The sequence below is a fragment of the Ambystoma mexicanum genome, chromosome 1p (assembly GCF_040938575.1).
Source record: "Ambystoma mexicanum isolate Mex_15411 chromosome 1p, UKY_AmexF1_1, whole genome shotgun sequence".
NCBI classification, from domain to species: domain Eukaryota; kingdom Metazoa; phylum Chordata; class Amphibia; order Caudata; family Ambystomatidae; genus Ambystoma; species Ambystoma mexicanum.
In genome coordinates, this window is record NC_090921.1 from 897,861,025 (window position 1) to 897,874,807 (window position 13,783).

At 40.7% G+C, this 13,783-nt stretch overlaps 1 protein-coding gene across 1 annotated transcript in view; it reads right to left on the minus strand.

The window, feature by feature from the left end:
* The window catches only part of CDH8 (cadherin 8), a 1,279,274-nt gene that overhangs the window by 996,373 nt on the left and 269,118 nt on the right, over positions 1-13,783 (minus strand). The window lies entirely within an intron of this gene.

Below are 13,783 nucleotides of genomic sequence, written 5' to 3' on the forward strand. Positions count from 1 at the left end.
TGAAGTTGTACTGGCATCTAGTGGTATTTACATGTATTGTGGCAGTCATTGGAGTTACTGTTTTCTATGCGGGATGATTACCTAGAGGTACATTTTCACAATTGTTACAATAGTTGCAGTGTGGCTGATTCCTGCCGCTGGCATGCTGCTACTGCTGCTTGTGTCTGGTGTTTCACTCCTGGGTGTCTTCCTGCTCTTTCCATGGCTGTGGGGCCCAGGGGTGAATGCAGAGGTACTGGCAATGGTGGATACACACTGGGAAGTAGTTGGGCTGGATTTGTCGCTCAGCTTGGACTGTGAAAATGTTGAGTGATGAATGATAATTCATGAGTGTCTTACAATATAGTGTACAAGCATGTATGATGACTGGCATTGTATGATGGAGGCTGGTCCTAGCCACATGGTTGCACAGTGGTTTACCATACTGCAGGATATGTTGCATATCTTCAACAGATATGACCTTTGTGGCACACACACCTTGCAGTATGTGAGGGCTGTATATCATGTGACATGGTGTTAGGTGATAAGTTTCATCTACTTATTGGGCAGTGAGGTGGGCAGGGGAAATGGGCAGAGTAGGATGTCAGGTACAAGAAACCTCCCCTGCAAGGGTGGAGTAGGATCAGGAGACTGTTCCCAACTAATATGCATGGCCTCATGGGCAAATGGCTTGCACAATTGGCATTTGCATGTATTGGGGCTGTCATTAAGGTTGCTTTTCTCTATGTGAGTTGATTGCCTTTCGGGTGTTTCAGTGATGGATAAGTGTGCAGACGGTACATGTTGGCACTTGACCATGGGGTGCTCTCATGGTGTGTGTCTCATGATTGCCCGGAGTGGCATGTGCATTTACACAATTGTATATATCTGTATTTACAATGTCCCACCTTCCTTTGCACATGCATGTCGCTGCTGTGCCATTGATCACATTGCCATGTGGTAGGGCATTATCCTATACATTGTGCCCATCTATGCTGGGAGACAAATGCCTGGGATAGGGATTTTATGTATGCATTGTCATAGGATATGTCCCGTTCATACTCAACAGCCTTGGGTTGACTGCTTCCTCCAACTTCAGCCACTCCGACACCCTTGATGCCGTCCACTTAGACGATGCTGCTAGCTTTTTCCTCACTTGGCATGAGGGCAAAGGGCTCAACAGTGCCTTTGTTCACTGATAATTTGACAAGAGGCTGCACAGACCCTGGCTTTGAGGTAATTCGACTTCCTCTGGCAGTCCCGGCAGTCACATGGTACTGTGCCCGCTGTCACCACCTTTTCCCATATTGCATCCCAGATGGTATTCTTTTTCTTGGCTGTTGTCTTCCTTTGCTTTCACCCCAAAAGCTCTACTGCCTGGGTGATGACCTCATCACTGTCGACCTGCAGCTCTGCCTCACTGAATTCTTGTGTCCTCAGCCATATTTTGGTTACTTTAGACTTCCCAATTTTTACCAACAGTGCTGTTTTCAGAAGCCACAGGAAATGGGATATTCAGAATGTATTTTTATAGTTGGCCACTGCTAGGCTTCCCATTTGCCACATAACACTATTTTCACCCAACTCTAATTCCACTGGTGGAAATACTGGGCCTCATTACGACCCAGACGGTAAGTTACCGCCTGGGTCGTACCTTTACCGCCATGGCGTAAACTATGTTTACGCCATGGTGGTTGGCGGATTTACCGCCCCATTCCAAGGTGAGTGGGGCGGTAAATCCCCATTTCCCATTTACCCTTCCCCATTCACATTTTTGCCCCATAGGGGATAATGGGAGTGGGGAAGGAGATAATTACGCCGCCATAAATTACGGTGCCGTAATTATCTCCAAGGTCCCTTAGCGCCATGGATTTTAACGCCTGCAAAAAGCAGGCGTTAAAATCACCATGGCACTAAGGGACCTTGTAATCAGGCGTTAAGGGTCGGCGCCGTTTACGGCGCCGTTAACCCCTTAACGCCTGACTCGTAATGAGGCCCACTGTGTGTTAATTCCGCCAGAGGCATTTCAGAAGATTTCCCTAGTGGTAACGGTAATTATTTCAAAATGTGGGAGAAATGCTGCTGGATTTGCCTTTCAGCAGCAATTCCACTGGAGGAAATTACGATTAGTGCTGATGGTTTTTTGGACTCCCATCAACTTACAATGTGCCCGGGCGTAACAGTGGTAACAGTAATTCTGTGTGGCAGAATAACTGCTGTACTTACCCCCGAACTCTTAATAATGTCCTACATCCTTTTTAAATCTAGAAATGTTCATCAACTGCAATTAACTCACGACATGGACTTTCAGAACAAAAACATACATTAATTAGCTTCTGCTCTGCACATGATAATCAGCAAACAGTGCACCACCAAAAACATCCCAGCAGTTGAAGTTATTAGAGACGGATGTAACTACAGTGAAATGGATGAACTTGAAAAAACTGACTGGCTATTAGTGAAACATTTATGGATAAAGGATAAAGTAGGAACAAATTTGTTGCATAGAATAACAAAACGTCTAAAAAGGGCACCATTCTCAGCACCAGAAATCAGCACGACCAATCATGAAAGCACCAGGGATGTGAGATGCATTACTGAATACTCTGCAGAAAGACAAAAGGTTAACAAGCGTTTGAAGAAAAAATACAAGATAAAGATTGTGCGCATCATCTACAAGGAACACCAAGAGTTATGTTTGTAATGAACAACTAGGAATCATAAGTCCAAGCTAAAATGGCACCTATAAACCTAGCAACCAGCGGCACATGATTGCCTGAAATGACAACTCACTTTTATAAATGTGAAAAGCATACATAGTCAGGTTTGCAGTTGCAAAAGCGGACACATTAGTCATTTATACACAAACGACAGTAGGTGCTAAAGGCCTGATTAACTGTGGCATCACACAATCTATATATTCTTTTGAATGTGTCTGTGAAGCGGATAACAGGAATTGTGGACAAGAATAAGAGAACAGTTAGTACCATTTTGTCACAGCACGGCCATGAAAAACATCAAGGAGCAAGCATTGAACAGATAGATTGTTTGGGGTTCAGTAGAATCAGGAGGAATGGAAGAGGGCGTGACTGTCAATGACCCACGAGACCATTGAAGGCTGATTCATATTTTAGCTGGGGATTACCACAGAATGTCTGACTAGGACAATACATTTCATGTTCTTTTGATGAACATCTTCCCATACAAGCATTCTAAGCATTATGAGCTACACGGAAACAATAAGATGAATGAGGACAGGGAACGTATGGGACTAGATCCATTTCTGTGAAGCGGAATCCCAATAAATGCAATTTATGTATATGTCTACATTCATCTTCAATCATCAATCACACACTGGGAAAACTATTCATTATGTGCTGTAAAAAAGATGAGCGCAGTACATTAAAAGTGAACCGGCAAATACAGTAGAATTATACACAGTAAAACATAAATAAATAGGACTTGGGCAGATATGGGGAATGGCTGAGCGTGTACTCACCTCTATTGCAAAAAGTAGAACAAAGATCCCTATTCAAGACCTCTGAGAGAGCAAATCTTATTAACATGAATGATTACTAAGATTGATGAATTCACTGATGATGCATCTAACTCGCCTAAGTCAGAGATGTATTAATTATGAAGAACTATCAATAGAATATCACACAAGGTATACATACTATAATTAACTCACTTTGCAGATGTAGGTGTAGGTGCCATTGGTCATATACATGTGGCTCAAAGAGTCTTCAATTTGTGAGTACTGCTCAACGAATAAGGTAAACAACTACCTCAACAAGTTACGGTAAGTTATTATGTTACAAATAAACTCTATAGACATCTGCAATGTTTATCATTACACAACCTAACATGACAGAAATCACAAATGCATCCTAGTCTATGTTCATGATAACTTGCAGGATCCTTCAACAAGTCTGATGGAATTTAAATTCATTGTTTATGCCTATGAATGAGTATATTAACAGGGGATGCCAAACATACTGTGTAACCTCAGTTTTCTTTACGCGGATACCATTCTCAATTTAAGGAAGAAAGCATGGCAACATGGAACAATGAGGTATACTTATGAATTTGATCTTTAGGAAGTGTTGCAATCCACTTTACAGGTTTATATCTATTTAAGATCCTCACTTTTACATATAGGATGGTACAATTAAATAAGAACACACGCTTACAAGTGAATAATGAGCAGTTCATAATAGACGATGACACGTGTTACCATAATAAAGAAACAGATTGACTAGGTTAATCACATATTTAGTTTACTTGTGCCAAATGCCTTTAATGCATGAATATGATTTGTAAGGACATGGGTAAGTGGGAACAGAGGGACTAGCTTATTTGTTCTGCTCTTCTCTAGTTAATCCCGAGATTGGGCATGGCATATCGTTAACCATGATATGTCCTCAATACAGGTTAAGAGAGCCACTACTTATGAGTGTTAGAGAAGCAGCAAATGAAAAAGAACCTGTGAACCACTATTATGTGTAAGTAAGCTAGCAAAAAATGATGGACTTATAAATTACTGCACACTCCACCAGTGGGAATGATGACAAAATGTATGTCTTTATGTCAGCGCAACAGCTATGCAGAACTGAAAATAACTCAATAATAAAAAAGATCGGGAGAACCACTCAGAAAGGGAGTGGCTCAAATCACGCGCTACTTTTACAGGGAGTATGACAAAAAACCTTTAAGCTCTGCTATAAAGTTTGGACCTGATACATGCAACTGGAAATCATGTTGTGTCACAGAAACCGGTTGTCCCAAATGGAGGATGTTATGAGCTATTGAGATAACCCCAATTGTAGCTTTGGAAGGCTGGAGGTCTTCTTGTGCTTAAACTGGGGTTCATATACTCCACTAGGAACTAAAACTGGGGGTGATTAAAGGTTGGCGAATTCCCCACTTATGTTCCCATCTAAATATTATCCCGTTTTGCTCTTAAGAAGAAGCTGAGCATGTGCCTTGGATATGAACCAGGTGTGCACTGCTGTTTATTTACATTAATGCACGTCTGGCAAAATCCAAATGATGACGTGTGTATGAGAGTATGTAAGCTTAGTTCTTCTTTTTCTATCCCTTCCCTAGATGGCCGGCACACCACTATCCTCCAGGGAGATGCCCATTCGACAGGGATAGTTAGTTCTTTTGTCTTTTGTCTTTCGCTTTAGCGTGTGTGAGCCTGCATTTGTGTAAAGATTTCTTGGACAAATATGTGTTGTTTGAAACTATGTGGGCTCATAATCCAATATAAAGGATTGGAGGGAGTGGGAGCGTTAGTGACTGCAGATGATCACCAGACAGGTTGATTAGACTCCCCCAACAAAACATTGAATGCAGCCAGCAGGGGAGCTGAACCTCTAAATGATAGCTTAAGAAAACCTATGAGTCTTTATTCTCAGAGTCGCAGCCCCTGTAGCTGAGGCCCATTTCCATTGAAACTGAGAACAGGCCTTGCAGACGGGCCTGTGTGATGCATCCTAGCTGTGTCTGGGCACATTGGGGAAGGAGAGCAAGTGTGTGGCGTTGAAGCGTGAGCTGGATTCTGATGTTCGAGTGTATTGTGGTTGGTTTGGCCCAGGAGTGCCTTGTGTACGTATAACCTGGTCAGGAGGTTGGCGATGTTCTGCCTGAAAAGGGCAGCAATGTTTTCAGTGTATCGTTTGTATCCAAAGCAATGCAAGACTCAGCTGCAGATATTCCTTCACACAAGCACAAACAACAGCATGATTAGGATGCCAGAGACGGAACAGTGCTTGAACCACATATTTTCACATGCGTGTTATACATTTTATAAGTGATAAATAATTTACATAGAAATATTCAATGCACATGGAGGGCAGCAGATGTGTGCTTTGTGTGGGCAATGATCTGCACGCCTGGTTTGATGCTCATGATGGGTCCAGAGATTCATTTGTATCTGGCAAGCGTGCGGGTTGTTGCTGCGATACCAACTCATGTGTTCATGATCACCACTTAAAGGGCCCGTTTCCCAGAAGCGTTTTATAATGGTGCAAACCCATAGGAAAACGTTCTATCAAAGCCCAAAGTCTATAAACTTCCAGACATTGCATGTATTAAAGTCTTTTACTTCGGCTTTGAAAGTTAAACGTACATAACGGGGTTCTTTCCAAAATAGCACGTTCTGCTTTTGGCACTTCAATGTGTGCGTATTCCCTGCTGCGGTTGTGAGACAGGGCTGTAGACAAAAGACATTTGGTTTCGACTCCTTCAGAGATGGTACTCATTTTTCATTGCATGACCTCTTTTCTGCCGTTCACAAGCGCATGTTGCAATTATCACATTTTACACAAAATAGTCAACCTACTTCGTAATTGCTTAGACTATTTCCAATACAATGCTTTAAGCAATACAGCTCTCCCTCGATCGTACTATAGCACAATATCACAACCAAGCATAAGGGATAGCCCAAACTTTGGATCATCCATCCCAGACCGCACTCTTTGATTTGATCTTAAACGTTTAAGGTGAACTCCTAGTAATAGACAGGACATGGAGCACCATAACACACGTTCTAATGTCACACTCCCTCCAATGAAGAAACCGTGACACAATGAGTACGAGGCACTGCTTAGCGGCACATGCACAGGATTAGACATTGCTATAACGTTGTATCTTCCACAGTGGTCCAGACCCTCACATTGTGATCTTAATCATATCACATACGCCCCTACTAAAGAGAGGGCATGGAGGACCATAAAGTAAGTTAAATTAAACTTGGACATTCATAACCCTAACATTCTGCTCTCTCTTTTTACTACAGGTAGTCTAGTTCCCTCTCCAAATCACAAACTCAAGTGAGACAGACTTCAATATCTACCACTTTGACTAAATGCACCTCCCAATCAGGGCTGATTAGTGCAGTAAGATTGATGATTTTGAACAGAAACATCTACATAGGAGTGCTCAGTTCAATCTACAGTCACGGACTGCTAAGCTCCAAATGAGATTCATATAAGTTATGAAACCACCAGATAAATTGCATTCACAAGGAGACTAACTTAACCGAGTCTCTAGATCTCAGTGACAGCTTTAATCTTCCTCATTGCCTCTGTCTCAACCGATCCTGCTGAGGATGGACAAAGTACGCAACTTAGTCTCACAGACCCACAGGGCATGACTATGTCAAGGTATTTCTTCTTGTATGATGGCTCAATGTTATAAGTTGACTGTTGGTCTTTACTGCTCCAGGGAGAAATCCTGTCCTAGATTATCCATCAGCATCTGTTGTGCAGTCACACACTTAATTTTTAGATGGAATTAATAGTTGAGACAGTACACGCATTTGGTTGTAACATACCATTCTATTCACTTAAGTTTCCAATCTTATCGTTTTACTATGACAAAATCTCACCATTCCCTGATTGTTTTTTCACATTCTCTAATACAATAATTGCCCCTTCCCATCAATATGCCTTCCAGGACCCATCACCAGTGGAACTATGACTTGACTCGTGGTGCTCAAAGCGGCAAAAGGTTTGTCCCCACGACATTCAGGATATGATTGGAATTGTGTCTTCAACCTGCCTGCTAGACGCTGTCCACCCCGCTCCTCCGCGCCACCCTGTACAGCTTTACCCCTCCTCTGAGCACCTCTGTGTCCTACCCCCCACTGTAAATCTGTTCTGTTGTTACCTCTGAAGAGTGCTCTGCTAAGCATGTGTATTGTTGTATACCTCTGTAAAGCACTCTGTTGCTTCTCCAGGCTAGGTTCATGATCAATAAATACAATAATAATAATAATAATAATAATAATAATAATAATAATAATAATAATAATAATAAATAAAGGGTCCGGCCTAGCAGGCACACACGCCTTGACACAACATCCTGTTCTGTACCAGGACAATGTGCATGTGGTGTTAATGGTTACACTTTCACCATAATTGGCTCATATGTATGAATAAAGGTCTTGTTCCCCATCTATTTAAAGCACCCTCATGAGTTCAGGAGCACAATGATAAGACCCTTTACACATTTCAGATACCATCTATTACTCTGTATACAAACACGGCCGACACCAGCTATTTGGCTTTAATGACCATGAGCTAAGGTAATTCCCAAATAGCACCTGTGAAGTGAATATGCTTTACTTCATCTTTGAACTATTTGACATCTGTGCATGTTTATATACACGTGATTTCATTCCATTAATTGTGCACGTGTTGGCATGCAATGTATAGCAGAGACCACAACTGTAGACAACTGAGATCAAGAAACACATATTCCCTGACATCATGGGCACATCTCACCAATACACACTTCACTCTACACTCTACACTCTACACCTTTAAATATGTCCCTACACCAGTTATCTCTGTTGATAACTGTTGCATAAATCATAATGACTATCTGCATGTGTGTTATTCTCCACTGATCTCCCTATAATAATGTAACTATTGCATTATATATATTGACTATTTGAGTGATATGTGATGGTCGCTATTCAGGTCTCTCCAGACCACGATCTACCCGAGGGTCATTGAGCCTACTGCACTTCAAATCCACAACACATGGCAGTAGAAGCTTTACAAATACCATATAACATAGTGTAAATAAAATAAATGCATTTATTTCTGAATTCCCAAATAAAACAAAAACATTAACTTATTAATATGATATTGGAGACTACTGAGCAATGATCATTTTACGGTACATAGAAAACAGTTGTCATGGTTGGTAATCTGAAACAAAAAAAGAAATCATTAAGAATGGTGCTTTACATAGAAGCAACAAGCTAACTTTCCAGACCAAGTATAAAAGATGGTAGAGGAACATTGCAACAAATAATTAACTACTGGAACACGATGAGTGATTAAGTAAGATGTTCGTGTGTATGTCTATCACAACCCTATTGTGCAGAACTGGGTCATGTTTTTTCACAGCTGTATTTCTGAATACAATTTATGTCAGGATTTGAGTATATAAATGTGTTGGTCTGCACGCACAGTGTCAAAGAAAAACAGAACTCCAGACATTAGTTTCCAATTACCAAACACATATGCATGTAACTACTTTTTAAATCATTATTGGTGCAGTAGTGACTTTCTCTGCAAATTACATTTCTATGGCTAAAGGAAGCAAGATTACAATATTGGTCAACCACAAATTATTCACGTAAATATTTGCCATGCATATTTTAATTTTCAAAGTTTGTCTTTCAGTCTGGTGAACATTTCCTAACAGGAATGATAATGCTGCTGTGGCTTAGCTAATGTTTTGAAGGTGGCTAAGCAAATTAATAATTAACAGCCATGTATTATCAAAGTCAGACCACTGTGTTTACCCACTTTAACAAAGAGAAACATAGACAATCCCATCAGGTGCTAGAAATCATATGTTCGTTGTGTCATATAGATCAGCTAAACTTTTTTTTAATTAAAAAATAAACAAACACATTAACAAGTGTTGCAGCTCAGACATTCAAAAATTAAACTATCCTTTCTTGCAAAGAGGTGGAAACAACAACTAGAGTCTAGAATCCAAAAACCAAATACATCTCTAGAAAAACATACAATAGAAAGCCTTCTGAGCAACAGGATAGTAACTTGCAAACATCTAAAGCTTCTACCATGCTGCGGTGTCCAATCTCAGGTTATGTCTGCCACTGCCTGAAGGACAGAACACCACACAGCATATGAATTATATATACAGGACAAGAGAACAACAACTGGACTGGAGGTGAGAAAAAAACACTCACAGCTTCAAGGGAATAAAATGTCTCTTAGCACATTTTTCAACATGACGTGGTCTGGTCCTATAATACTCTATTTGAAGTTCATCTTCTGTGTCTAGGCCAGAGTATGTGTCTTGGCAGAATAATCTTCTTGAATGGCCAATGTCCTCCCGTAGTCGTTGGGGTTTCTTGTGCCCTCAGGGTTCTGGAATGGGAAGGTGCACAGCAAACCCAAGAAGGTGTCGGAGTAAAAGTGAAAACAGGTGGTGGCAGATAGGGGTCTTTTTTAATCTCCTGCCAGGGACATTGCTGATAGAGGCCTCCACTACCCCACTGTCCTGAGCTAGTCTTGGTAGAATGTTCAGTCGGCCATGGCCAGTTGGTCGAATGTCCATTGAAAAACACTACCAGACCAATAGCATTTGGCTGTGCCGCTCTATATTTTTTAAAACATTTGCAACCCATCACTCAAAAACATTCATAAAACACAGAACGACCTGTTTTGAGAGTGATATTGTTATGTATAAAAGATGAAAAGCTTTGAGAACTCAATTGTTTACTGGAAAATTCACAGTGCGATAAAACGATTTGCCAAGGATCAAACCCTTTGGTTAAGCAGCGTGCTACAAACCACTTGTTTTATGGCCGGCTCTTGGTGACTGTTGTGGTAAATCGCACAACCTCAACTAACCGCATTTAAGCAGCATGGAAAAGGGAATAACAATCAAAAACTGGCACCCACAAATATACACACAGTACGTGAACATATATCTTAAAGTGAAAAATACACATGTACTACAATTGGCCTTCCCCTTGGAAGAAAGTGTGCAAGACAAAATAGCATTGGACTTTAAAAAATAGTAATGAATACCAGAAAAATAACCTGAAAGTGGAATTGTCCCAATAAATATGCAGGCAAAGTATTACAGGTCCTCACCTTTAAAACCCAGCAATCTGTAGTGAGATATTCCCTGGAAACCAAATTCCGAATACAAAGCAAGTGATTGTGGTCTTGTGGGTAAGCGTCTGCACTGGGAATATGACAACCAGAGTAAAATCCTGGTGCCAAATGGCATGCTTGCCAACCTATAAAAAAAACAAGTGATTGCACCCACCCTCTGAAAAAAAGTTACACTGTCCAACAACATGTGTCATTTACTTGTGCCATAAAAAGCAGCCACAATCAGGGGAAACTAACTGCACTTGCGGGCAGAATGCAACCTCTCTTGCCACATACTGGGCAAATACTCATGACTTTCTTGTCCAATCATCATTTCCCCTCCTCACCTGTCCCCACCCCCATGTCTATCATTCAACAATACATAACCTGAAAGGTACACATACCATAGTGTCATTCCAATATATAAATCCTTATGGAATTACGTTAGGCATAAAGTGTTCAATTGTGGCATTAGTGCCCCATCTTGATTTGTAGACCCCAAATAACAGCATGCAATTCAGCAAAACGCAAATAGTCTTTTAGAGCTCTCAGAGAGCACTGGAAGCATGGAATATCTTTAAACCATAAGGGGATATAATATATCTAGAAATGTGCCAGTTATGTTAAGCTAAGCAACCATAACTTTCACCACCACCGTGAACTGCTAAGACAAACACCCAGGACATCAAAGATGATATCACAAATGTCACTGATGAAATCACTGATGACATCAATATCTGGGCCATGTGTTTTTGTTCACTGACATATCTAGGTCAAGCCATTTTGTTCACTAACAGTCAGAATAAGAACTTTGAAAATGTGTTACATATCTAGACGTTAACCATTTTGTATGTTCTTAAAGTACTTTCCTTCGGGTTTGGTCTCAGCTCATGGTGCACATATCTGGGGCAATAGGCAGGCCTCAAACAATTTGTGTGTATGCACGATTATGATCTTTAACGTTATTTTTCTGGTGATGTTGTTCTTTTCCTCCTTACTTTAGTTTCCCTGTCTCTGATTTGTATGCATTGTGTGTCTTCTTATGTATTGTATTGTTGTACTAACACAAGTATGTAAGTCTTGAATTATTAGGTATTCATTCCATGTTTAACATTCCTCAAAACTCTAATAAGTTAGTGATGTCATCAATGACATTTGTGATGTCCTCTTTGATGTACTAGGTGTTAGTCTCAGCAGTGCATTGTGGGGACACAGGTTGTGGTTGCTTAGCTTACCATAATTGGTGATTTTCAGGGTTTTTCTGGTTTTACTTGTAACCATAACTTCCCTTTAAATATGTTTTTTCACTGAATTCCATAGGCTTTCATTAATGCAAATTAACCATAACATCAGTTTAACAACATGTTTTCACTTAATTTAATAGGTTTTAATATGTGCAACCTAATCATAATGTCCATTTAACAAAGATTTTTCTGTGAATTTCATTGGGTTTTAAGAGTGAAAATGTGTCATGATGTTACATCACTGTGTATACATTATTAATTATTCCTCTTATATATGATAGATCTGTAAACCTCATTTGACAAACATATTTTTTGCAACTCATAATGATGTATGTCGTTATCAGCAGCGCATGCTGGGGATGGAAGTCATGGCTGAATTTCCTAGGGCTTGAGGCTTGACCATGACCCCAGCCCCACCAAACCATGATAACCACCCCCGTTATCCACTGCACCTACCCTGCATCCTAGTTCAGTGTCCACTATACCATCATAGGCCCACTGCCCAGGCAGCAAAGTTACATCACTTTTTTTTGTACTTACTTTTTGTTGACACTTTCAAAAAAGCAAAACCTTGCTGAGTGCCAGGCCCACTGTCCATGCACCAAAGTTATTTGACAATGTTTTGTACTTACATTTGGACACTTTGGAAAAATAAAGCACAAGGCAGATTTGCAAAAGCATGCTTTCAGGTCATTGCTGATGCTCCTCGTGCAGATTTGTTGTAATCAAGTCCAGCACGTCAGTCTGTAGCCGCAAGCAGAATATGTCTTCCCACTCAAAGCTAGGGCTTTGGCCATGCTGCATTCTCCTATAAGCAAATGTGTCCTTGTTCAGGGGCAGGCCCATTGCCCAGGCACCAATGTATATAACCATTTTGTGTACCTACATTATGACACTTTTCAAAAAATCAAAAAAACAGGCACAGTTGCAAAATGACACTTTCAGTTCCTTGCCAATGCCCCTTGCATGAGTTTGCTGCAAATCCGTCCATGTTTTATTTTTTGAAAAGTGTCAAAATGTATGTACATAAAATACTCAATTCAGATTTTACTCTATAATCTTTCTGATATATTGTGTTCACATTTTTCAAATGGCAACAAATTTAGGAGCCATCTAAAAATGTAGAGACTCCCCTCTAATGTTGCCCCCCTTTACAAAATTGCACCAGACTTTTCAAAAACATTCACATCTGGGTCTTCAACCAAGTCCTACGAGACCTAAAAACACTCAAAAGACATGCTCTTAAAAAATTGCAATCCTGCCCCTCCGCCCCTCTGCGTGACTCATACCTAACTATCTATCGTTAAACAATACAAAAACGCCATAGCCAAAGCTAAAGCTGCTACATACAATACTAGAATCGACAATGCCCAATCACACTCAAAAGAACTATTCGCTATCTTCAATGAGCTACTCATACCTCCCGCATCCAAACATCAAACGGTCAAAGACAAGAAGTGGTGTAATGACATCCAGAAGGCTGTGCTTGACAAAATAGACCTACTTCAAAAGAAAATCAAAGCCAACCTTGACAATCTACCCAAGTCTCCCCACAAAACGCGGACCGCCCCCAACCCTAAGCACCCTATTCAACATAATAGCAACACACCACCGGAATTTACCTTTAGAAAGGTAACCGCTCCTGAGATCTTACTCATTATGAAACAAATAAAACCCTCACTCTGCAAAGGGGACCATCTGTTCAGCAAACATAATCAAAGACTGCACTGAGTCCCTAGCGCCGTACATTGCAACCTTTATCAACACATCATTTGACACTGGCTCACTACCCTCCTCTCTCAAGGAAGCCTGGGTTTGTCCACTGCTAAAAAAGCCCACTCTAGACCCAGACTCGCCCAACAAATACAGGCCAATTACAACAGTGTCATTTTTGCTGAAAAT